Source organism: Mustela nivalis (genome assembly GCF_964662115.1).
Source record: "Mustela nivalis genome assembly, chromosome: 3".
Lineage (NCBI taxonomy): Eukaryota > Metazoa > Chordata > Mammalia > Carnivora > Mustelidae > Mustela > Mustela nivalis.
The window spans coordinates 32,832,497-32,858,946 of NC_139022.1; the positions used below are offsets into that span (position 1 = coordinate 32,832,497).

General features: G+C 38.5%; 1 long non-coding RNA gene and 1 pseudogene across 2 annotated transcripts in view; one reads left to right on the forward strand and one right to left on the reverse strand.

Moving 5' to 3' along the window:
* LOC309861124 overlaps positions 1 to 26,450 on the forward strand; it is a 43,219-nt gene that overhangs the window by 10,000 nt on the left and 6,769 nt on the right. The window lies entirely within an intron of this gene.
* On the reverse strand, positions 183 to 16,455 carry LOC309861907 (mitochondrial fission regulator 1 pseudogene; annotated as a pseudogene). The gene is made up of 2 exons: positions 16,359 to 16,455; positions 183 to 1,076 (listed from the first exon to the last, which is right to left on the reverse strand). The product of its transcript is annotated as a mitochondrial fission regulator 1 pseudogene (transcript).

Consider the following 26,450-nt stretch of genomic DNA (forward strand, 5'->3'; position numbering starts at 1 on the left):
ATTGCTGAGTCTGATGAGATGTAAAGGAGACCACTGAATACTAAATTCAGGTATTTACTAAATTGTGTTGATTTCCACTCATCAAACAGCCCTAACAAACCAACAGCTGGAACAAGGATAGTTTTTTCTCTGCTCACAGTCTAGTGGGAAGTTGAAACATTTTCAATGAAAGCCCTCATATTTCATGTAGACTTCGACATGTGTGGCCCCAACAGCACTGTTCTGAGGTGGCCTCTGATGCAGGTTTTGGATTTCACCTTGACTATGGCTTCGATATCGATAGGCAAATGCCTTTTTCAGAGCCCCTGGTATGAGGGCAGAAGGGTCCGTAGCATTCACCGGTTTGGGCTTTATATCCTGTTCTGAATTTTTCACTGACTGACATTTTATACTGTTCATATCTTTAAGGATCTCTAACGCATTTGTCATATCAGGTTTCTTTGGACTGTTCTTAACCAAGGTCTTTCCAGCACAGGTATTATTCTCTCCGCTCTTTCATCAGGTCGGCAGCCGGTGATATACTTTGGTGGAGCCCCAATGGGGGAGGGTTGGGGGAGGTGGGGGTGAGGGCGGTAGAGGGACAGAGGATGGTGGTGTAGTAACAGATGTGGTAGGATCTAAGTCACCTGGAATAACATGTTGCTGTTCTTACTGGGTCACAGTTTGGGCAATCTGAGCTCTGAGAGCAGCAAGTTCATTTTCAAGGGCACAGATCTGCAATGCCTCCTCATTTGCTAGTGCTGTCTTCTGTGGAAGCTCTTCTGGAGACAGGTTTGGTAAGGAACACTGCCTGCTTGGCAGCTTCTCAAAAAAAGGAAGGTCGTCCTGAAGAGACTCCCTTGATCTGACCTATGTCCTTTGTCTTGCTGAACACTCTCCTTCTTTGGCTACCCATCCTCCATCAGCAAAAGACACCACTGCATTTTCTCCAGGATGGCTCGGGCTCCCTTTTGTTGTAGGGCTGGTGAGCTGGAACTGAACTTTTGGGCACTGGGTCAGCGATAAATTAGTACCAATTTTCCTTACGATACTTTGAGATGAACCATGTGGATTGCCGAATGCATGCTTCCTCCAAGCTGTTGAAAAACCCAGGTACTTTGAACTTCTCCGGCTTCCAGATGGCTATCCCCTGATTTTATTCCTGAACAAGGTTAAATAGGAGTCGATGAAGAGTGGATATCTTTCTCTTCTACCCAGTCTTTGGAGAAGGATCTAGTTTCTCATCACTAGATATGTGTGGTTTGCTATAGGTTTCTGTAGATTTTCTTCATCATGTTGAAGAGGTCCCCCTCTATTCCTAGCTTGTTGATTTTAATCATGAATAAGTGTTGGATTTTTTCAATGACTTTATGCATTTATATACATGCTTTGTATGATTTTTCTTCTTTAGCCTATCAGTGTAATGAATTACATTAGTTGATTTTCTTTTTTTTAAATTTTATTTATTTATTTGACACACAGAAAGAGAGAGCACAAGTAGGTAGAGAGGTAGGCAGAGAGAGAGGAGGAAGCAGGCTCCCCACCAAATGGAGAGCTTGATGAGGGGCTCAATCCAGGACCCTGAGATCATGACCTGAGCTGAAGGCAGAGGCTTAACCCACTGAGCCACCCAGGCGTCCCTAATTAGTTGATTTTCAAATGTTGTACTAGCCTTGCATGCCTGGGATAAACCCTTGTTGCTCATGGTGTATAATTTTTAATACATTTTTTGATCCATTTGCTAACATTTTGTTGAGAATTTTTGCAATTATGTTCATGAAAGGTAGTGGTCTGTAGTTTACTTGTAAAGTCTTCATCTGGTTTATGTATTAGGGTAATTCTGGCCTTGTAGAATACGTTCACAAGAGTTCTCTCTGCTTCTAGTTTCTGGAAAATATTGTAGAGAATTGGTATTTCATTCTCAATTGCGTGGCAGAATTTACTGGTGAAAACATCTGTGCTTGGTGCTGTCTTTTTAGAAAGTTATTATTTTAGTTTCTTTAATAGATATAGCTCTATTCAGAGTATGGATTTCTCATTGTGTAAGTTTTGTGTCTTTCAAAGAATTTTATTGAATCTATTAAATTTGGGGGCATAGAATTGTTTGTAATTTCTCTTTTTAGTGTCTGTGGGATCAACAGTGGTGATCCCTCTTTCATTTCTGATATTTGTGTATTTGTAATTTGTGATTTCGCTCTCTCTTTTTTTTTTTTCTTGTTAGCCGTGATAGAGTTATATCAAAAAGTTAATGTTTGGTGATCATTGATTTTTCTTTAGTGATTTTCTGTTTTTAAATTCACTGATTTCTGTTCTAATTTTTATTATTTCTTTTATTCTGTTTGCTCTGAGTTTATAGAGCTCATTTTTCTCTGGTTTCCTAAGGTGGAAGTCTAGGTTACTGATTTTAGAAACTTCTAATTTTCTAATATATATATTAATTGCTATAAATTTCCCTATAAGCCTTGTTTTTATTGCATCCTACATATTTTAATATGCTGTATTTTCATTTTAATTTAGATAAAATATTTTTAAACCTCTCTTTTGCTTTCCTCTTTGACCCAAGTGTTATTAAAAGTGTGTTATTTAATCTCTAAAATTTTTTGGTATTTTCTAGCTACCTTTAGGTTATTGAGTTCCAGTTTAATTCCATTGTGATCTGAGAGAACAATTTGTATGATTTTCATTAATAGAAAATTGTTGGTTCACCGGGGTGGCTCAGTGAGTTGGTTGTCAACTCTTGATTTCGGCTCAGGTCATGACTTCAGGGTCGTGAGACTGAGCGTCGCTTCGGGCTCTGTGCTGGGCGTGGATCCTACATAAGATCCTCTCTCTCTCTCCTCACTTACCCCCACCCCACGAACATGCACACTTTCTTTAAAAAAAAAAATTGTTAAGGTGTTTTTATGGCCCGTTCTTGTCTCACATATTTTGATGCCCTGTCTTAAGTGCTTACATATTAAGGATTATTATGTCTTCTTAGAGAATTGATTCCTTTATCATGGTGTAACATCTCTTTGTCTCATAACTTTTCTACTTTTGAAATTAGCTTTGTCTGGAATTAATATAGCTTCTCCATCTTTTTTTTTATTAGAGTTAGCATGGTATATCTTTCTCCATCCCTTTACTGTTAATCTATATGTGTCTTTGTATTTAAAGTGGGTGTCTTACAGACCGTATATAGTGAGTCTTTTCCTATTTTAATCTACTCTGATGGTCTCTTTTAATTGGTATACTCAGGCCACTCACAGTGAAAGTGATTGATTTATTTGGATTAATATTTAACATGGTTATAAGTTTTTCTCATCGATTATGTCTGTTCTTTAAAAAAAACAAAAACCTTCTCCTGTTTTTCTGCTTTCTCTGGTTTTAATTGAGCATTTTATATGATTCTGTTTTCTCCTCCTTTCTTAGCATACTATACTCCTTTAAAATTTTTATTGGTTGCCCTAAAGTTTGCAATATACATTTTCATTTTATCTCTGCCTACTTTCATCTAATACGAGGCTGTTTCATGGGTTGTGCAGTTATCTTATAAGAATATTCCCAATTCCATATCCTTTCCTTATGACATTTTTATCATTCCTTTAACTTATCCATATACTCTAATCTCATAATACATTGTTACTTTCATTACTTTGAACAAACAGTAGTCCCCCAGATTTTTTTCAGCTAAGTTATTATTATTGAAATATAGTTGATATAGAATGCTATATTAGTTCCAGGTGTACAATGTCATGTTTTGACAATTCTATACATTATGCAGTACTCACTATTATAAGTGTAGTTACAATCTGTCACCAGACAGTATTATAATATTATAGACTATATTATCTATATTTTACTTTCTCATCACTGTGACTTATGTATTTCGTAACTGGAAGTTTGTACCTCTTAATCCCCTTTACCTATTTTGCTCATGTTCCACACCCCTCTTCTCTGGGGTTTTGTGTTTGTTGTTTATTTGTTTTTTAGATTCCAAATATATGTGAAATCATACAGTGTTTGTCTTTCTGTCTGACTTATTTCACTTAGCATAATATCCTCTAGGTCCACCCATATTGTCATTAATGTCAAGGTCTCATTCTTTTTTTATGGCTGAGTAATATTCGCTTGTATGTGAGTCTGTATACACCTACATCTACTTGTATCCACTTATTTATCAATAGACATTTAGTTTGGTTCCTATCTTGGCCATTGTAAATAATGCTTCAGTGTACATAGATATACATATATATTTCTGAACTACTGTTATTGTTTCTTTGAGGTAAATACTGAGTAATGGAATTACTGGATTCTATGGTATTTTTATTTTTAATTTTTTTGAGGAAACTTCATACTCTTTACTACAGTGGTGGCATCAATTTATATTCCCACTAACAGTGCACGAAGCTTCCCTTTTCTCAACATCCTTGCCAGCACCTATTATTTCTTGTCTTTCTGACACTAGCCATTCTGACAAGTGGGAGGTGATACCTCATTGTGGCTAAGATTTGGATTTCCCTGATGCTAATGATGTTGAGCATCTTTCCATGTGTTAGTTGGCCATCTCTATGTCTCCTCTGGAAAAATGTCCATTCAGGTGCCCTGCTCATTTTTTTTCATTTATTTATTTTCAGCATAACAGTATTCATTATTTTTTCACCACACCCAGTGCTCCATGCAATCCGTGCCCTCTATAATACCCACCACCTGATACCCCGACCTCCCACCCCCCCACCACTTCAAACCCCTCAGATTGTTTTTCAGAGTCCATAGTCTCCCATGATTCACCTCCCCTTCTAATTTACCCCAACTTCCTTCTAACTCCCCATGTCCTCCATGCTTTTTGTTATGCTCCACAAATAAGTGAAACCATATGATAACTGACTCTCTCTGCTTGACTCATTTCAATTCGCAGTAATCGCGCCTTGGATAAACCTCATTGGCTACGATACTGCCACTGCGCAAAGCTGCTTGACTCATTTCACTCAGCATAATCTCCTCCAGTCCTGTCCATGTTGCTACAAAAGTTGGGTATTCATTCTTTCTGATGGAGGCATAATACTCCATAGTGTATATGGACCACATCTTCCTTATCCATTCATCCGTTGAAGGGCATCTTGGTTCTTTCCACCCCTGCTCATTTTTTAATTTGATTATTTTTTAATCTGATTATTTGTGGGTTTTTTAGGTGTTGTATAAATTCTGTATATATTTTGGATATTAATTTCCTACTGCTTATATCATTTACAAATGTTTTCTCACATTCAGTATGTTGCCTTGTCATTTTATTTAGTTTCTTTCACTGTGTAAAAGTTTTCAGTCTGGTGTAGTTTCAATAGTTTATTTCTGCTTTGTTACTCTTGCCTAGGAGACTTATCCAGAAAAAAAGTTGCTAAGGCTGCTGTCAAAGAAATTATTTCTCTGTGTTTTCTTTTAGAACTTTTATGGATTCAGGTCTCATATTTATGTCTTTAATCCACTTTGAGTTTAATTGGCTGTATGGTGTAAGAAAGGGGTCCAGTTTCATTCTTTTGAAGTAGCTGTCCAGTTTTCCCAACACCATTTATTGAAGAGATTGTCTTTTCCCATTGTATGTTCTTATCTTTTTTGTCATAGATTAATTGATGTGTAAGTATGGATTTATTTCTGAGTTCTCTATTCTGTTCTATCGGTCTGTGTGTCTATATTTGTGTCAGTACCATGGTGTTTTGTTTACTATAGCTTTGTAGTGTAGTTTGAAATCAGAGTTTGTGATACCTCCAGCTTTGTTCTCTCTCAGGACTGCTTTGGCTATTCAAGGTTCTTTGTGATGCATTTTAGAATTATTTGTTCTAGTTACATGAAAAATATAGTTGGAATTTTGATGGTGGTTCCATCGAATCCTTGGATTGTTTGAGGGTAGTGTGGACATTTTAACATACCAACCCTTCCATGAGCATGGTATACCTTTGCATTTTTGCTGACTTCACTTTTTTCATCAATGTCTTAACAGTTTTCAGAATATAAGTCTTTTACTTCTTTGGTTAAATTTATTCCTCAGTATTTTATTCTTTTTTGGTGTAATCATAAATGGAATTGTTTTCTTTGTATCTCTTTCTGCAACTTTGTTATTAGTATATGAAAATGCAACAGGTTTCTGTATATTAATTTTGTATAGTCAATATTATTGAATTCATTTATTGCTTCTAATAGTTTTTGCAGGGGTCTTTATGGTTTTCTATACATAGTATCAATTACAAATAATGATGGTTTGACTTCTTCTTTACCAATTTGCATGCCTTTTGTTTCTTTTTCTTGTCTGATTGCTCTGGCTAGAACTTCCAGTCCTACACTGAATAGAAGTGGCATGAATGAACATCATTCTTCCTGATTTTAAGTATGATGGTAGCTGTGAGTCTGTGATTTATAACCCTTTATTAGTTGGGGTGTGTTCCCTCTACACACACTTTTTTTGAGCATTTTTATCATGAACATATGTTGAATTTCATAAAATGTTTTTTCTGCATTTCATGATCTTATGATTTTTTATCCTTCCTTTTGTTAACTGAATATATTACATTGATAGATTACAACATTTATAGATGTTGCAGTCCATGAAATCCTTTCATGTATCTTTGAATTCAGTTTGCTAATATTTCTTTGAAGATATTTTCATCTAGGTTCATCAGGGGTATTGGCCTATAGTTTTACTTTTTTGTAGCGTCTTTGGTTTGGAATCAGGGTGATGCTGAATTTGGAATTTATCTTTTACTTTGCGGGGATAGTTTGAGAAGCATAGGTATTACTCTTCTTTAAATGTTTAGTACAGTTCACTCACCTGTGAAGCAGTCTGGTCCTAGTCTTTAGTTTGTTGGGAGTTTTTTATTCCTGATTCTGTTTTGTTACTAACAATTGGTATGTCTAGATTTTCTACTGCTACCTGATTCAGTTTTGTAGGATTGTATGTGTCTACAAATTTATCCATTTTCCACTTTGTTGGCATATAATTTTTAGTAGTAGTCTCTTATAATCTTCTATATTTCTGTGGTATTGGTGGTTATCTTTTTTTTGTTTCTGATTTTAATTATTTGGTCCTCTCCCTTTTTGCCTTGAGCTGTCTGGCTAAAAGTTTATCAAAATTGTCTATTTTTGCAAAGAACCAGCTCTTGGTTTCATGGACCTTTTCTATTTTTTTAAGTCTCTTTCATTTATTTCATCTCTGATCTTTATTATTTCCTATTTTCTATTAACCTTGAGCTTTGTTCTTATTTTTATGGTTCCTTTATTTATAAGGTTAGATGGCTAATTTGAGGTCTATCTTAACCTGGGGGTATACCTCAGGGCTAGAGCTTTGACTGCAGATCAAGAGATCTATCTTATGCAGGTAGACCTGTATCACTATAAACTTTCTTTTTTTATTAATATATAATGTATTATTTGTTTCAGGGTATAGCTCTGTGATTCATCAGTCTTAGACAACTCACAGTACTCACCATAGCACATACCCTCCCCAATGTCCATCACTCAGCCACCCCACCCCTTCCAGTCCTTCCCCTCTAGAAACCTTCAGTTTGTTTCCTGAGATTAAGAGTCTCTTATCATTTGCCTCCCTCTCTGGTTTCATCTTGTTTCATTTTTCCCTCCCTTCCCCTATGATTCTCTGTCTTGTTTCTCAAATTCCTCATATCAGTGAGATTATATGATGATTGTCTTTCTCTGCTTGACTACTTTCATTTAGTTTATTACCCTGTAGTTCCATCCATGTCATTGCAAATGTTAAGATTTTGGTTTTTTGATGGCTGCATAGTAGTCCATTGTATATCTATACCACTTCTTCTTTTTTTTTTTTTTAATTTCTTTTCAGCGTACCAGAATTCATTGTTTATCCACCATACCCAGTGCTCCATGCAATATGTGCCCTCCATAATACCCACCACCAGGCTCACCCAACTTACCACCCACCACCCCTTCAAAACCCTCAGATTGTTTTTCAGAGTCCATAGTCTCTCATGGTTTATCTCCCCCTCCAATTTCCCTCAACTCCCTTCTCTCCATCTCTCCATGTCGTCTGTGTTGTTTCTTATGCTCCACAAATAAGTGAAACCATATGATAATTCATTCTCTCTGCTTGACTTATTTCACTCAGCATAATCTCTTCCATTCCTGTTCTTCTGATAAAAAAGTTGGGTATTCATCCTTTCTGATGGAGGCATAATATTCCATAGTGTATATGGACCACATCTTCCTTATCCATTCATCCATTGAAGGGCATCTTGATTCTTTCCACAGTTTGGTGACCGTGGCCATTGTTGCTATGAACATTGGGATACAGATGGCCCTTCTTTTCACTATCTGTATCTTTGGGGTAAATACCCAGTAGTGAAATTGCCAGGTCATAGGGAAGTTCTATTTTTAATTTCTTAAGGAATCACCACACTGTTCTCCAAAGTGGTTGCACCAACTTGCATTCCCACCAACAGTGTAATAGGGTTCCCCTTTCTTCACATCCTCTCCAACACACGTTGTTTCCTGTCTTATTAATTTTGGCCGTTCTAACTGGTGTAAGGTGGTATCTCAATATGGTTTTGATTTGAATCTCCCTGATGGCTAGTGATGATGAATATTTTTTCATGTGTCTGATAGCCATTTGTATGTCTTCATTGGAGAAGTGTCATTTCATGTCTTCTTCCCATTTTGTACCACTTCTTCTCTACCCATTCATCTGTCAGTGGACATCTAGGCTCTTTCTATAGTTTGGCTATTGTGGACATAGCTGCGATAAACACTGGGGTTCACGTGCCCCTTCAGATCACTACATTTGTATCCTTGGAGAAAATACCCAATAGTGCAGTTGCTGGGTCACAGGGTAGCTCTATTTTCAACTATTTGAGGAACCTCCATACTGTTTTCTAGAGTGGCTGCACCAGCTTGCATTCCCACCAACAGTATAGGAGGTTCCCCTTTCTCTGCATCCTTACCAACACTTGTTGTTTCCTGACTGGTTAATTTTAGCCATTCTGACTGGTATGAGGTGGTACCTCATTGTGGTTTTGATTTGTATTTCCCTGATGCCAAGTGATGTTGAGCACCTTTTCATATGTCTGTTGGCCATTTGGATGTCGTCTTTGCATAAATGTCTATTCATGTCCTCTGCCCATTTCTTGATTAAATTCTTTGTTCCTTGTGTGTTGAGTTTAATAAGTTCTTTATAGATTTTGGATACTAGCCCTTTATCTGATATGTCATTTGCAAATATCTTCTCCCATTCTGTATGTTGTCTTTTGGTTTTGTTGACTATTTCCTTTGCTGTACAAAAGCTTTTGATTTTGATGAAATACCAATAGTTCATTTTTGCCCTTGCTTCCCTGGTCATCAGCCATATTTCTAGGAAGAAGTTTCTGCAGCTGAGGTCAAAGAGGTTGCTGCCTGTGCTCTCCTCAAGGATTTTGATGGATTCCTGTCTCACATTTTGAGTCTATTTTTGTGTGTGGTGTCAGGAAATGGTCATTCTTCTGCATGTGACTGTCCAGTTTTCCTAACACCATTTGTTGAAGGGATGGTCTTTTACATTGGACAGACTTTCCTGCTTTGTCGAAAATTATTGACCATAGAATTGAGGGCCCATTTCTGGACTCTCTATTCTATTCCATTGATCTATGTGTCTGTTTTTGTGCCAGTACCATACTGTCTTGATGATTACAAGTTTGTAATAGAGCTTGAAGTCTGGAATTGTGATGCCACCAACTTTGGTTTTTTTTTCCTACATTCCTCTGGCTATTTGGGGTCTTTTCTGCTTGCATAAAAGTTTTAGGATTATTCCATTTATTTGAAAAAAAGTTGATGGTATTTTGATATTGATGGTATATATGGTATTTTGAACTGGATTAAATGTGTAGATTGCTTTAGGTAGCATAGACATTTTCACAATATTTGTTCTTCCAATCCATGAGCATGGAACATTTTTCCATTTCTTTGTGTCTTCCTCAGTTTCTTTCATGAGTATTCTTTTGTTTCCTGAGTACAGATTTTTTTGTCTTCGGTTGGATTTATTCCTAGGTATGTAATGGTTTGGGGTGTAATTGTAAATGGAATCAACTCCTTAATTTCTCTTTCTTCTGTGTTGTTGGTATATAAAAATACAGCTGATTTTTTTAATTTTTAATTTTTTATAAACATATATTTTTATCCCCAGGGATACAGGTCTGTGAATCGCCAGGTTTACACACTTCACAGCACTCACCAAAGCACATACCCTCCCCAATGTCCATAACCCCACCCCCCTTCTCCCAACCCCCCTCCCCCCAGCAACCCTCAGTTTGTTTTGTGAGATTAAGAGTCACTTATGGTTTGTCTCCCTCCCAATCCCATCTTGTTTCATTGATTCTTCTCCTACCCACTTAAGCCCCCATGTTGCATCACCACTTCCTCATATCAGGGAGATCATATGATAGTTGTCTTTCTCTGCTTGACTTATTTCGCTAAGCATGATACGCTCTAGTTCCATCCATGTTGTCACAAATGGCAAGATTTCATTTCTTTTGATGACTGCATAGTATTCCATTGTGTATATATACCACATCTTCTTTATCCATTCATCTGTTGATGGACATCTAGGTTCTTTCCATAGTTTGGCTATTGTGGACATTGCTGCTATAAACATTCGGGTGCACGTGCCCGATCACTATGTTTGTATCTTTAGGGTAAATACCCAATAGTGCAATTGCTGGGTCATAGGGCAGTTCTATTTTCAACATTTTGAGGAAGCTCCATGCTGTTTTCCAGAGTGGCTGCACCAGCTTGCATTCCCACCAACAGTGGAGGAGGGTTCCCCTTTCTCCACATCCTCGCCAGCATCTGTCATTTCCTGACTTGTTGATTTTAGCCATTCTGACTGGTGTGAGGTGCTATCTCATTGTGGTTTTGATTTGTATTTCCCTGATGCCGAGTGATATGGAGCACTTTTTCATGTGTCTGTTGGCCATCTGGATGTCGTCTTTGCAGAAATGTCTGTTCATGTCCTCTACCCATTTCTTGATTGGATTATTTGTTCTTTGGGTGTTGAGTTTGCTAAGTTCTTTATAGATTTTGGACACTAGTCCTTTATCTGATATGTTGTTTGCAAATATCTTCTCCCATTCTGTCAGTTGTCTTTTGATTTTGTTAACTGTTTCCTTTGCTGTGCAAAAGCTTTTGATCTTGATGAAATCCCAATAGTTCATTTTTGCCCTTGCTTCCCTTGCCTTTGGCGATGTTCCTAGGAAGATGTTGCTGCGGCAGAGGTCAAAGAGGTTGCTGCCTGTGTTCTCCTCAAGGATTTTGATGGATTCCTTTCTCACATTGAGGTCCTTCATCCATTTTGAGTCTATTTTTGTGTGTGGTATAAGGAAATTGTCCAATTTCATTTTTCTGCATGTGGCTGTTCAATTTTCCCAACACCATTTATTGAAGAGGCTGTCTTTTTTCCATGGGACATTCTTTCCTGTTTTATCGAAGATTAGTTGACCATAGAGTTGAGGGTCTATTTCTGGGCTCTCTATTCTGTTCCAATGATCTATGTGTCTGTTTTTGGGCCAGTACCATGCTGTCTTGATGATGACAGCTTTGTAATAGAGCTTTAAGTCCAGAATTGTGATGCCACCAACTTTGGCTTTCTTTTTCAGTATCCCTTTGGCTATTCGAGGTCTTTTCTGGTTCCATATAAATTTTAGAATTATTTGTTCCATTTCTTTGAAAAAGATGGATGGTACTTTGATAGGAATTGCCTTAAATGTGTAGATTCCTTTAGGTAGCATAGACATTTTCACAATATTTATTCTTCCAATCCAGGAGCATGGAACATTTTTCCATTTCTTTGTGTCTTCCTCAATTTCTTTCATGAGTACTTTATAGTTTTCTGAGTATAGATTATTTGCCTTTTTGGTTAGGTTTATTCCTAGGTATCTTATGGTTTGGGGTGCAATTGTAAATGGGATTGACTCCTTAATTTCTCTTTCTTCTGTCTTGTTGTTGGTATAGAGAAATGCAACTGATTTCTGTGCATTGATTTTATATCCTGCCACTTTACTGAATTCCTGTACAAGTTCTAGCAGTTTTGGAGTGGAGTCTTTTGGGTTTTCCACATAAAGTATCATATCATCTTCAAAGAGTGAGAATTTGACTTCTTCTTTGCCAATTTGGTGCCTTTAATTTCTTTCTGTTGTCTGATTGCTGAGGCTAGGACTTCTAGTACTGTGATGAATAGCAGTGGTGATAGTGGACAGCCCTGCCTTGTTCCTGACCTTGGGGGAAAAGCTTTCAGGTTTTCCCCACTAAGAATGATATTTGCTGTGGGTTTTTCATAGATGAATTTGATATTGAGGTATGTCCCCTCTATCCCTACACTTTGAAAACTTTTGATCAATAAAGGATGCTGTACTTTGTCAAATGCTTTTTCTGCATTTATTGAGAGTATCATATGGTTCTTGTTCTTTCTTTTATTAATGTACTGTGTTACATTGATTGATTTGAGGATATTGAACCAAACTCCAGCCCAGGAATAAATCCCACTTGATCATGGTGAATAATCCTTTTAATGTACCGTTGGATCCTATTGGCTCATATTTTGGTGAGAATTTTTGCATCCATCTGTAATTCTCTTTGATGGGATCTTCATCTGGTTTTGGAATCAAGGTAATGCTGGTCTAATAATATTAGTTGGAAAGTTTTCCTTCCATTTCTATTTTTTTTTTGAACAGTTTCAGGAGAATAGGAATTAGTTCTTCTTTAAATGTTTAGTAGAATTCCCCTGGGAAGCAGTCTGGCCCTCAGCTCTTGTTGGGAGATTTTTTGATGACTCTTCAATCTCCTTACTGGTTATGGGTCTCTTCACGTTTTCTATTTCTTCCTCGTTCAGTTTTGGTAGTTTATATGTCTCTAGGAATTAATCCATCTCTTCCAGTTTGTCTAATTTGCTAGCATATAGTGACTCATAATATGTTCTTTTAATTGTTTGTATTTCTTTGGTGTTGGTTGTGATCTCTCCTCTTTCATTCATAATTTTATTAATTTGGGTCCTTTCTCTTTTCTTTTTGATAAGTCTGATCAAGGGTTTATCAATCTGATTAATTCTTTCAAAGAACCAGCTCCTAGTTTCATGGATTTGTTCTGTTGTTCTTTTGGTTTCTGTTTCATTGATGTCTGCTGTGATCTTTACTGTTTCTCTTCTCCTACTGGGTTTAGTCTTTCTTTGCTGTTCTTTCTCCAGCTCCTTTAGGTTAGGGTTAGGTTGTGTATTTGAGACCTTTCTTATTTCTTGAGAAAGATTTGTATGGCTATATACTTTCCTCTTAGGACCACCTTGCTGCACCCCCAAAGATTTTGAACAGTTGTGTTTTCATTTTCATTTGTTTCCATGAATTCTTTCATTTAACATCTGTATTGATTAGGTGCTAGCTGTTGGTACTGCCTCTTGCTCTTTGCCAGGAGTTTTTCCACTTTGTCATTTTGTCCAGAAAAGAATAGATGAATGAGAGAATAAAATCCTAAAAGGGTAAAAAGAACCCCAGAAAAATACACACTCAACAAATCAAGAGACCTGAAACTTGGGGGAAAAGAGAGGAAAAAAAATATAGGATCAAGCTGGTGAATAGAACAGAGCCACACACTTGATTTGGAGTGTCTTTTGGCCTGTTAGAAGAAACTGCCTCCCAAAATTTTTAAAAAAGAAAACACAAGTGTATGTGTGTGTGTGTATGTGTGTGTATATATATATATATATACACACACATACACACACAAAAAAAAATAAGGGTAAATACAATGAAGGGATGGAATATGACTATAAAGTTGAAAATTTAAAAATATTTTTAAAAAGTGAATTGAGAAGTTGGTTGAAAATAGAAAAAAATTTAAAAAGTAAAAAAGAGAATGTGATCAGGCGGAAGACTAGAACAAAGCTAGACACTAGGTGCTTAGATACTTGCAATTGTTACGTCCTCTTGTTGGATAGATTCCTTTTTTCATTGTGAAATTCCCTCCTTTGTCTCATTACAGTTTTTGTTTTAAAGTCCTTTTTTTTCTGATATAACTATTGCTACCCCAACTTTTTTTTTCTTTTCATTTACATAGCATATCTTTTTAGGTATGCTACATTTAACATATACATGTCTTTAGGTTTGAACTGAGTCTCTTTCTGGCATCAAAAAGATGTTTCTTGTTTTTTTATCCATTGAGTTACCTCATATCTCAATTGGATCATTGTGTGAATGTTATACTTTTTTTTTTTAAGATTTTATTTATTTATTTGAGAGAGAGAGAATACCTGAGCACGAGCAGGAGGAGAGGGAAGGGAAGGGGAGGGGCAGGCAGAGAGAGAAGCAGGTTCCCCACTGAGCAGGGATCCTGACCTGGGACTCAATCCCAGGACCCTGGGATCATACCCTGAGCCAAAGGTCGCCACTTAACCCACTGAACCACCCAGGCACCCCTAAGTGTTATAATTTTTGTAATTGTCCAACATTTTTTGGATAGCTATTTAGTTAATTTTTTTTTCCCTCAGGGTACCTGAATGTATCAGTCATCAAGTGTCTGCCTTCGGCTCAGGTCATGATCCCAGTGCTCTGGGATCAAGCCCCCAGTCAGGCTCCCTGCTCTGGTTCGGGGTGGTGGGAAGCCTGCTTCTCCCTCTCCCACTCCCCCTGCCTGTGTTCCATCTCTCACTGTGTCTCTTTCTGTCAAATAAATAAATAACATCTTTAAAAAAATTTTTTTTCTCTCTGCATTTCAGTTTGAAACATCTCTACTGACTTACCTTTAAGCTCACTGATTATTTTTTTCAGCTCTGTTTATCTCTCTTACAGGGTTTTTTATTTCGAGTGTCTCCTTTTAATTCTTCATGTTTCCATCTCTCTGCTTATATTAGCCATCTGTTCTCTCTTGTTACCTACTTTTTCCGTCAGAATCCTTAACCTGTTAGTCATAGTTATTTTAAAGTCCTGAGAATACCAAAATATGTCCTATCTCAGTCTGGCTGTGATGCTTGCTTTGTCTCTTCAGACTCTGTATCATTTGCTAGTAGGCCTTATAGGTTTGTGTTGAAAGACAGACATGATGTTTCAGGTCATAGCAACTTGAGGGGTCATGGGGGTTACGTTTACTGTTTGCTATAGCTGTAAGTGCTAAAGGCTTCAGTTCTCTGATTTTTTTTTCCCACTCCACTGTTCTCTTGCTCTGAGCTTTTAGAAGCATTTCTTAGCTTTTTATACTCCCCTTAAATGAAGCAGGAGAGCTAGAGGTGTTTGGAGTTGTCTAATTTCCCTTTGGTCAGATCAAATGAGGTTCAGGTAGGAAGGTGGGTGGGTGGATGCTGGAAACAGGTGATGGAGATTGGGGCATGTTTGTGTTGTGATGAGTGCCAGGTGTTGTATGGAAGTGTTGACTTACTATACTGTACATCTGAAACTAGTATTACACTGTGTGTTCAATAACTGGAATTTAAGTAAAACCTTAAAAAATACATAGTTCTGGTAGAGTAATTTCCCTGACAGTGTAGGCTTTTGTTATGCAGAAAGCCCGTAGCATATTTCAAAACAGTTACTTTCCCCTTCCAATGCCCAAAACATGAGTGGATTTTTCTCTTTTCCCTAGGAGAACCTGGTGGAGATCCTGGAAGTAAAATCCATGGAAGTCTGAGGCTCCCCCCAAGGACTGATTCCCAGGAACTTTTAACACTCTGTCTAGTCCACACTCAGCCTGATTCATCAGGTGCCCTGTAAGTGTGCCCATCAGTACTGACTGTACTGTCCGTACCGTGCATACAGTACAAGATCAGGCAGACCCAGCTTGGCTAGGATTCCCTGTGTATGTGCGATTGTCCAGATTTGGGGGTGGCGGTCTTCCCTGTGACATTAATTTTCTGATAAATCAAAGGAAAGTAAATGAATTCCAGTGCATTCAGCTTTTTCCTGTTGTAAAGATGGAAGCTGAAGTTGAAAGAGGAATCCTGGTAGTTTTTTTAATAAAGCATTTCTGATTCTTTATTTTGGAATTTAAAATTCATTGCCATGGAATCTTTTGTAATCCAAGAATTCTGGACCTCCCATCACTAAAACAAAAATCTATGCTTTCCTGAAGCGCCTTTGCTGTGTTCGGCCAACCTGAGAACCCTGATGAAAAGGGTACATGTGAGTGGATAGACATCCTATGAAATAATCTTGGATCCTTGAAAAAAGGGCCAAAAAAAATTGTTAGCATATGCCAACAAAGGAATTTTATGGCTTATTATCAAAGTCGTTAATATACTGTGGAATGACTGTAATGAAGACGCTAGTGTGTTTGGTTTGGCAATAGCAGGATTACATTAATATTGGAGATCAGGGTGGCCTAAGCAATTCTTTGCCTAGAGTAAAATGTGGGTTGTCACCTGAACTCCAGTCTCCCACACTGCTCTCCTTCCCAGCCTCCTCTCCGAGAGTCTCCGTCTTCTGCTACCACGGTTTGGCCAAAAGTGAGAAACAGGTTCTGGCTGAACACGGTCATCCTCCGGGAGGCTCAAAGCTTCATCCAAGAAAAGAAGTTCCTTTTTAAAACTTTTTATTTGTGTGTGGGGGGATGCCTTTAACCAGTGGGTTAAAGCCTCTGCCTTCAGCTCAGGTCATGATTCCCGGGTCCTGGGATCGAGTCCCACATCGGGCTCTCTGCTCAGCAGGGAGCCTGCTTCCCCCTCTCTCTCTGCCTGCCTCTCTCCCTACTTGTGATCTCTGTCAAATAAATAAATTTTTAAATTTTTTTTTAAGTTTTAAATTTTAATTCCACTATAGTCAACAGTGTTAGATTAGTTTCAGGTGTCCAATACAGTGAGCCCACAATTCTGTACATTACTCCGTGCTCATCATGGCAACTGTATTCTTTAATCCCCAACCCCTATTTCATGCATCCCCTACCCACCTTCTCTCTGATAACCATCAGTTTGTTCTCTAGAGTTCAGAGTCTGTTTCTTGGTTTTTCTCTGTTTCTCCCTCTTTTTTCTTCTTTGCTCATTTGTTTTGTTTCCTAAATTCTTCATAAGAGGTGAGAACTTATAGTATTTATCTTTCTCTGGCTACTAATTTTGCTGAGCATAATGCTCTATGGCCCCATCCATGCCGTTGCAAATGGCAAGATCTCATTCTTTTTAATGGCAGAATAATATTCCATTATGGTGTGTACACCACATTGTCTCTATCCATTCATCTATCAGTGGACACTTAGGCTGCTTTTCTAATTTGGCTATTTCAATTAGGCTGGAATAAACATATGGGTGCTTGTATCCTTTTTAATTGGCGTTTCTGTAGTTTTGGGGTAACTAGTAGTGCAATTACCAGATCGTATGGTAATCCTGTTAATTTTCTGCAGAACCTCTATACTGCTTCCACAGGGGTTGCACCAATTTGCATTCCCATAAGTGATGCAAGAGGGTTCCCTTTTCTGCACATCCTAACCAACACTTGTTTCTGGTGTTACTGATTTTAGCCATTCTTACAAGTGCGAGGTGATATCTCACTCTAATTTTGATTTGCATTATCCTTGATGCCGAGTGATGTTGAGCATCTTTTCATGTGACTGTTGGTCATCTAGATGTCTTCTTTGGAGAAATGTCTATTCTTCTGTCCACTTTTTAACTGGATTATTTTTTTTTTTTGGTGTTGCATCGTGTAAGTTCTTTTTTTTTCCGTGTAAGTTCTTTATGAACTTTGGATACTTACCCTTTATCTGACATGTCACTTGCATATATCTTCTCCCATTCCATAGATTGCCTTTTAGTTTTGTTGATTGTTTCCTTCACTCTGCAGAAGGCTTTTATTTTGGTGGAGTCCCAGTAGTTTATTTTTGCTTTTGATTTCCTTGCCTTAGGAGACCTATCTAGGAAAGAGTTGCTACCACTGATGTCAGAGAAATTACCACCTGTGCTCTCTTCTAGGATTTTTATGGTTTCAGTCTTACATTTAGAGCTTTAATCCATGTTGAGTTTATTTTTGTGTGTGTTGTAAAACAGTGGTCTAGTTTCATTCTTTTGCATGTAGCTGTTCAGTCTTCCCAACACCATTTATTGGAGATACTGTCCTTTTCCCATTGGATATTCTTCCCTCCTTTGTCAAAGATTAATTGACCATATAATTATGGGGTTTTTTTCTGGGTTTCCTATTCTCTTCCATTGATCTATGTGCTTATTTTTGACAAGAGGAGTTCTAATGTAGGTGAAGACCAAGAATAAACTCTGTTCCAGGTGTCAGAGGAGAAACCTGTCAGTGAGGTTACAAAGACAACACTTTTTCTTGGGGGTGCCTTATTAACTCTTTGTTCGCAAGAGGCCTCCTCTTGCCCATGAAGGCCATACTGGAACCACGATAAAAGTCAAGAAAAAGAAGGCTTGGAATAGATACTTAGGCCTGTGTTTGGTCCAGGCCTTAAACTAGATCAGCAGCCAGTGGTCGGTGTCTCGTATACGTGTATGTGAAAATATGTGGGTGAGGTTTGGTTGTCCCACTGACCAACACTTAAAAGGTTGTGTTGTTATCTCTTGCCCAGAAGCCAGAAATGCTAAATGTCTTTTCATGCATGGGATTGCTCTACACAATAAAAAACAATTCATAATGAAGAAAAAAAAAAACCATGCAGGAACATGTTGAAGTTCACTAATCATCAGAAGAGTTTAAAGGGAATCCATGAGGTATTCTTTTGTCATTTTTTGTAGCAAAATTCATTTATTTTTGTTTTATTGTTTTGCAAGATAGATTTTAGTGACAGTATGCAATATGTACAGTGATGCTGTGAAGCTTATTTTCCTGCCTGTATTGCTGATCATGTTAATTAACACAACTCTTTGGAAAAGTCACTTGGCTATATGTACCAATAGTCATAAATACTCATGTTCTTTCATGGAATAATTACACTTCAAGGAATCTGTCATAAGGGGGAGAATGCAAGCCAAGTAACAACAACAAAATAGTTGAGTGTTCATTGAAGATTTTTTTTTAATTTATGTTTATTACAGCTTTGGAAGCTGGGAAGTCCAAGATCATGGAACCACACTATTTTGATCTGTGAAGGGCTACTTCCTCATCGACCACTGTTTTTTTCATTGTGTCCTCACATGACCTCTCTGGGTGATATTTCATAAGCTCTACTCCCATTCATGAGAACATCCCTCTCCTGACCTCATCACCTCCCAGTGGCCCCATGAAGATGGGATGTAATTCACTAAAAGTGGAAATTTTCAAGGGAATGGTTAATTAACTATACTTGGATTTGAATTCATGCACATTTATGCAGACATGACGTGAGAGATGAATCAGTTCTGGGGATCTAACATTTAGCAGGGTGACCTTACTTAATAATGCTGTATTGTAAACATGGATGTTATTTAGAAAGTAGATCCTAAGGGCTCTCACCACACACACACACACACACACACACACACACACACACACACACAATGGTAACTATGTGAGTAATGTATATTTAACTTGATAGTAGTAATCCTTCCACAGTGTGTACATATATTAAATCATACTGTTCACCCCATATATACAGCTTTTTAAATTTGTCAATTATACCTCAGTAAACCTGGAAAGAAAAAAAATGATTCACTAAATGCTATAATCATAATTACAGAGAAATACCCACTTAATGGGGTGCCTGAGTGGCTCTGTTGGGTAAGCCTCTCAGCCCTCTTTTCAGCTCAGGTCATAAGCTCCTGGGTTGTGGAATCGAGCCCCAAGGTGGGGAGTCTGCTGGAGATTATTTCCTTCTCCACTGACCCTCAACCACTTGGTGCATGCTCTAAAATAAAATCTTTTTTTTTCCCTAAGACATACACACTTAAACTGTTCTCTTAGACAACGTTTATATTGGTAACTGATAATTTCTTGCTTTTGGTTAAAAAGAGCATTTCAGAAATTACTTGTAGCCAGTCGTATAATGGCTGTACCTACCACCCTGTGCTCTTACCACATCATTTCTTATTTGTATTTCTCATTTGCTTCCCACTGAAACCCTGTCCTCACTTCCCCTTCCTGGGTCATGGAAGCACCAGAAAGGATGAGCGTGAACCACTCTATACATTCCCCTGAAAAATTATCTGGTCCCAACTACCTCTTGATTTCCCTAATACTGAGTACAGGGCAATGAAAGAGCTCTGGGCTAAAGGTCAAAGTGCCTGGGTTCTGAGCAGAGCTTGGTGAGTTAGGAGTAGTGTCGGCAACCCCATGCCTCTGATCCTCAGCAACCTCCCCATCAAAGCGAAGAATGACTCTATGTTTCCTGGGTGCCCTCAAAGAAATTAGCTTCTGATGAATATCAAGTGAGTGACAAAATTATCAAGAGTGCAAGGAGTAATACAAAACGAATTAAGCAGGACCCCTGCCCCTAATAATAACAGCAACACTTTTTGTCTATGGCCGGTGCTGCTTTCTTTTTTATTTTATTTAAATTCAATTAATTAACATGTAGTGTATAATCAGTTTCAGAGGGAGAGTTTAGTGATTTGTCAGTTGCATACAACACCCAGTGCTTATTCCATCAAGTGCCCTCCTCAATGCCGATCACCCATCCCCTCACCTGCCTCCTCCCCTCCAGCCACCCTCAGTTTGTTTCCTAGAATTAAGTCCCTATGGTTTGTCTCCCTCCCTGATTTCGTCTTATCTTTCCCTCCCTTCCCCTATGAGCCTCTGCTTTGTTTCTTAAATTTCACGTGAATGAAAACATAGGACAATTGTCTTTTTCTGATTGACTTAGTTCACTCAGCATAACACCCTGTAGTTCTATCCACATCATTGCAAATGGTAAGATTTCATTCTTTTTGATGGCTACATATTATTCCATTATATATGTGTGTGTGTGTACATACGTATATATAATATATATATGCATATATATGTATATATGTATATACATATATATAAATCTTATATATAATATAATATATATTATATATAATATATATTCCATTATATATGTGTGTGTATACATATATACATATACATATATGTGTGTGCATATATATGTATATGTATATACATATAATATATATACATATATGTGCATATACATATATACATAATATATAAAATATATATACATATATATGTATACACACACACACACACACACACACACACACACACACACACACATACCTACACACACACCACATCTTCTTTATCCATTCATCTGTCAGTGGATATCTGGGCTCTTTCCATAGTTTGGCTATTGTGGACATTGCTGCTATAAATACTGCGGTGCAGGTGCCCTTTCGGATCACAGTGTTTGTATCCTCTGGGTAAATACCCAGCAGGACAATTGCTGGGTCATAGGGTAGCTCTATTTTTAACTTTTTGAGCAACCTTCATACTGTTTTCCAGAGTGGCTGCATCAGTTTACATTGTTACCAGCAGTGTAAGAGGGTTCCCCTTTTTCTATATCCTTGCCAAGATTTGTTGTTTCTTGACTTACTTGTAGCCATTTAATATCTCATTGTGGTTTTGATCTGTATTTCCCTGATGCCAATAATGTGGACCTTTTATTTCGTGAGTCTGTTGACAATTTGTATGTTGTCCATTCACGTCTTCTGCCCATTTCTTGACTGGATTATTTGGTTTTGGGGTCCTGAGTTTGATAAGTTCCTCATAGATTGTGGGTAGTAGCCCTTTATCTGATAAGTCATTTGCAAATATCTTCTCCCATTCTGTAGGTTGTTTTTAGTTGTGTTGTTTCCTTTGCTGTGCCAAAGCTTTTTATCTTGATGAAGTCCTAATAGTTGATTTTGCTTTGTTCCCCTTGCCTTTGGAGACGTGTCTAGCAAGAAGTTATTGTGGCCAAGATTGAAAAGGTTGCTGCCTGTATTCTCCTCCAGAATTCTGATGGACTCCTGTCTTACATTGAGGTCTTTCATCCATTTTGAATTTATTTTTTGTGTGTGGTGTAAAAAAATGGTCCAGTTTCTTTCTCCTACATCTGGCTGTCCAACTTTCCCAGTACCATTTATTGAAGAGATTGTCCTTTTGTCATTGGATAGTCTTTCCTGCTTTGTCACAGATTAGTTGACCGTGTTATGGTCCATTTCTGTTATGGGTCCCTTTCTGGGTTCTTTATTCTGTTCCATGCCTGTGTGTCTATTTTTGTGCCAGTACCATCCTGTCTTAATGGCTGCAGCTTTGAAATAGAGCTTGAAGTCTGAAATCATAATGCCTCTAGCTTTGCTTTCCTTTTTCAACATTACTTTGGCTATTCTGGGTCTTTTGTGGTTCCATGTAAATTTTAGGATTGTTTGTTCTAACTCTGAAAAATGCTGATATAATTTTGAGAGATACTGCGTAGACTGTTTCCAGTGGTATCAACATTTTAACAATACTTGTTCTTCCTATCCATGAGCATGGAAGGCTTTTCCATTTCTTTGTGTCTTCTTCAATTTCTTTCAAAAGCATTCAGTAGTTTTCAGAGTACAGATTCTTTGCCTCTGGTTAGGCTTATTCCTAGGTTTCTTGTGGTTTTTGGTGCAATCATAAGTGGGATTGATTCATTGATTTCTCTTTCTTCTGCTTCATTGTTAGTGCATAGCAATGCAGCTGACTTCTGTGCATTGATTTTTACATGCTGCCACTTTGTCGAATTCCTGCTTTAGCGATTTTTTGAAATCTTTCTGGTTTTTCTACAGAATATCATGTCTTCTGCAAAGAAGTTTGATTTCTTCTTTTCCAATTTCCAATTTGGATGCCTTTTATTTCTTTTTGTTGTCTGATTGAGGCTAGGACTTCCAGTTCCATGTTGACCAACACTGGTGAGAGTGAACATGCCACGTTCTTGACCTTAGGGGAAGAGCTCTCAGTTTTTCCTCATTGAGGATGGTATTCAGTGTGGGTCTTTTGTATACAGCTTTTATGATGTTGAGGTATATTCCCTGTATCCCTACGTGGTGGAGGGTTTTTATCAAGAAGGGATACTGTATTTTGTCAAATGCTTTTTCTGCATCTATTGAAAGGATCATATGGTTCTTGTCTCTTCTTTTATTAATGTGTATCACACTGATTAATTTGTGGATGTTGAACCACTCCTACAACCCAGGAATAAATCCTACTTAATTGTGGTGAATAATTACTCTAATGTACTATTGGATTTGATTTGCTAGTACCTTGTTGAGAATTTCTGCATCCATGTTCATCAGGGATATTGGTCTGTAATTCTAAATTTTAGTGGAGTCTTTGTGTAACCACACAAAAGGATTAAGGTAATGTGGCCTCATAGAATGAGTTTGGAAGTATTCCTTCCTTTTCTATTTTTTTGCAACATTTTCAGAAGGGTAGGTATTAACTCTTCTGTAAATGTTTGGTAGAATTCTGCTGGGAAGACGTCTGGCTCTGTGCTCAGCTTGGAGTCTGATTGTCCCTCTCTTTCCTCCTCCATCTCTTTCCTGGCTCATGCTTGCATGTGCTCTCTTTAAAAAAAAAAAAAAAAGTAAAAATATAAAATAAATTCTTGTTCAGATATATTGCTTTTATGTTTTGAGTAAATCCCTCGCCATGGTTTCTTCTTGATCTTTCTTTTGGCAGGAGTTCCTCTGTCTTCTCATTTTATGTTTTTTGCTCCTGAGAGTGATGCTATATTAAGAAAGGGTCATGCACTGTCCAGTGTCTGGTGCTTCAGGAAGTATTTCTGGTGTTGTTGTGTTCTGATGTTTGGCTGCTCTTCCCCATAGGTCAGTCCTCTGCAGAGTTCCTCCTGGCTTGGAATGGAGAATGTCTGGACCTTTAGGTGTGCTTTGATTTGTTAAAATAAGCCTGTTTTAAAAAGAGAGAGAGAGAAAAGGAAAAGAAACAGTAACAAAAACAAAGAGACAAACAACTATAATCCTGACTCCATAGAAAAAGAAAGGAAAAAAGGAAGCTACCTGATCCAAAGAGAGAGAAAAGAATACAGATAAAAAACTTCAAGCCTTATTAAAAAGAAAAAGAAAGAAAGAGAAAAAAAAAAAAGGAAAAAAAAGAGAGAGAGCGAGAAAGTCTGGTCCTATTTCCACCAGAACTGAAGCGGATGCTTTGGAGCATTCTGTGATCAGTGGACTTTGTGCATGTGAGGTGCCTGTATGGGTCTTCTGGGGGAGAGGCTCTCTGCGCTGGTTCACAGTCAGACGCGGCCCTTGTAAAGATGCACCTGCAGGGCATGGGGGTCGGGTGCGTTGGTGAGTGGGGGAGGGTTTCTGTGTAAGTGGTTCCAGCCTCCACTAGGGTGCTGTGTTGCTCACTGAAGTCCAGTCATGTTGGTGGCAGGGAAAATAGCTCTGCTCCAATCTCTCATCTCCAGATGGGGGACTCTTCCGCCCATTGCTGCTTGGGAAGCCCTCACAGAAAAGCAAGCAGCCTCTGCTCATGTGTCCCAGGCCTCTCTCTCGGGTCCCTGCCTTCACCCTGTCAGTACCCAGGGCCGTCGGAACCGCTGGTGCCACAGCTCCTCTGCAAGAATGTATGCAGCTGGTATTCAAAACTCCCGATCTTAAAGGACCTGGCATGGAGCAGACCCATTCCCCTCCTCTGGAGAAGAGCCAGTTGTGCTGTGTCTGGTGTTGTTTTGTCCCAGAAAAACAGTCGCATGCTTGCACAGGTGCCCAGAGTCAATGGTGAAGCACCATGAAAAGCAGCATCCAGGCTCCCTGCCCTCCGTGTGCCTCTGTCCCTGCCCGATGAACAGCCACTCAGTGTTGCCTGGCAGGTCTTTTGTCCTTGGAGAAGCAATATACCCTCTTCCAAATGTACTCCAGGAAAGGGAACGTTCTCTCCCAGTGTGTGTACCCAGATAATGAACCACCCTGTCAGTTCCTGGGCCTCTGCCCTCCTCCTCCCCAGGAACTCAGGCTCTCACCCTAGTTGTACAGATCATTCTCCTAATCCGCAGGTCGATTTCCTAGGTGCTCCAAGTGATTGGACATTCATCTAGCTGTGTTTGAGGGATGAGGCAAGCCCAGTGTCCCCCTACTACTCTACCATTTACCCCCACTTTTATATTAATAGAAACTTGTAAGCCATCTTTTGAATTTGGTGAACATTTTAAAAGCAATTATGTGTTTCTTAAAAAGCTTTATGATGGGGCACCTGAGTGACTGAGCTGGTAAAGTATCCAACTCTTGATTTCAGCTCAGGTCATGATCTCAGCATTGTGAGATCAAGCCATGCATTGGGCTCCACACTTAATAGTCTCTCTTTCCCCCAGTCCCCTGCTCTTCTTCTGCCCTTCCATTTTCTCTCTCTCTCTCTCAATAATAATAATAATAAAAAGCTGTAAGATATCATTCATATGCCATAAAATGAACTCATTTAAATGTAAAATTCGAAGGCATTTTATATATTTTGAGTTTTTAAAATATTTTAAGTTTAAATTTTTTAAAAAAATTTTATTTGAGAGAAAGAGAATGAGTGGGGAGAGGGGCAAATGGATTGAGAGAAGCAGACTCCCCACTGAGCAGAGAGCCCGATGTGGGGCTCGATCCCAGAACCCCGAGATCATGACTTGAGCTGAAGGCAGAGGCTAAACCCACTGAGCCACCCTGGCACCCCTATTCAGGAGTTATTTGACTATGATCACAATCTTCTTTAAAAATATTTTTACCACCCCAGAAAGAAACCCTATACCAATTAGCAGAAACTCTCATCCCACTCACCACCCCTGCCAGGCCTAGGTAGTCACTAATCTATTTCCTACTTCTATAAATTTGTCTATTGGCATTTCGTATAAATGGAATTACATAACACATGGTCTTCTTCTTTTTTTTTTTTTTTTGTCTTTGCCAAGAATTTATTTAACACAGGTTCACTGCAGGAATTATAAATTAGAACTGTAACATCTCACAAGCCAATAGGATGTAAGAGAATATCTCTTAATTAGCCCACTAACTAAAGAAATTACCTACTACAAACCAAACCAAAGGGTAGATAAGAGTAAAGTACAAATTTAGTTGAGGTGGACCTTTCTACAAGTTGGTTCTCTGTGGAGTCCGTCCTTCCAAGTAAAAGCTGGGTTCCAGCTGAGAGCTTGGGTCCCTTGGTGTTGGGGTGCGTAGCTAGTGGATGATGGCATGAGTGTGACAGGAACGCAGGGCTGCTCTGAGGGTTAGTGTTCCAGGGACCCTTACATGGCTTGCACCACGGTCCATGAGGAGAAGGCTTGCCAGCCCGGGAACAGGTACCCTTCTCCCTCTGAAACTCTGTATGGCTTAACAGCACTGCCCACTGGGAATGGCCTGGCCAACACTGAGGCACGGGTCTCAAGATCTCTGGGGAGCTATTTAGGTCAGCAAGGAGTAGACTTCTCCAGATCAGACACTCTCAGTGAGTCCTCACAATTCTTGGTATTTATTTTTATTTTGTTTTATTTCAGGCATTTGATTCATCATGCTAAGTATATTATTTAACCCCCTGTCCCTATTCCCCCTACCCCTCCCCCACCTCCCATTTGGTAACCATCAGTGTTTCTCTAGAGTTGAGTCTGTTGGTTTCTCTCTCTGTCTC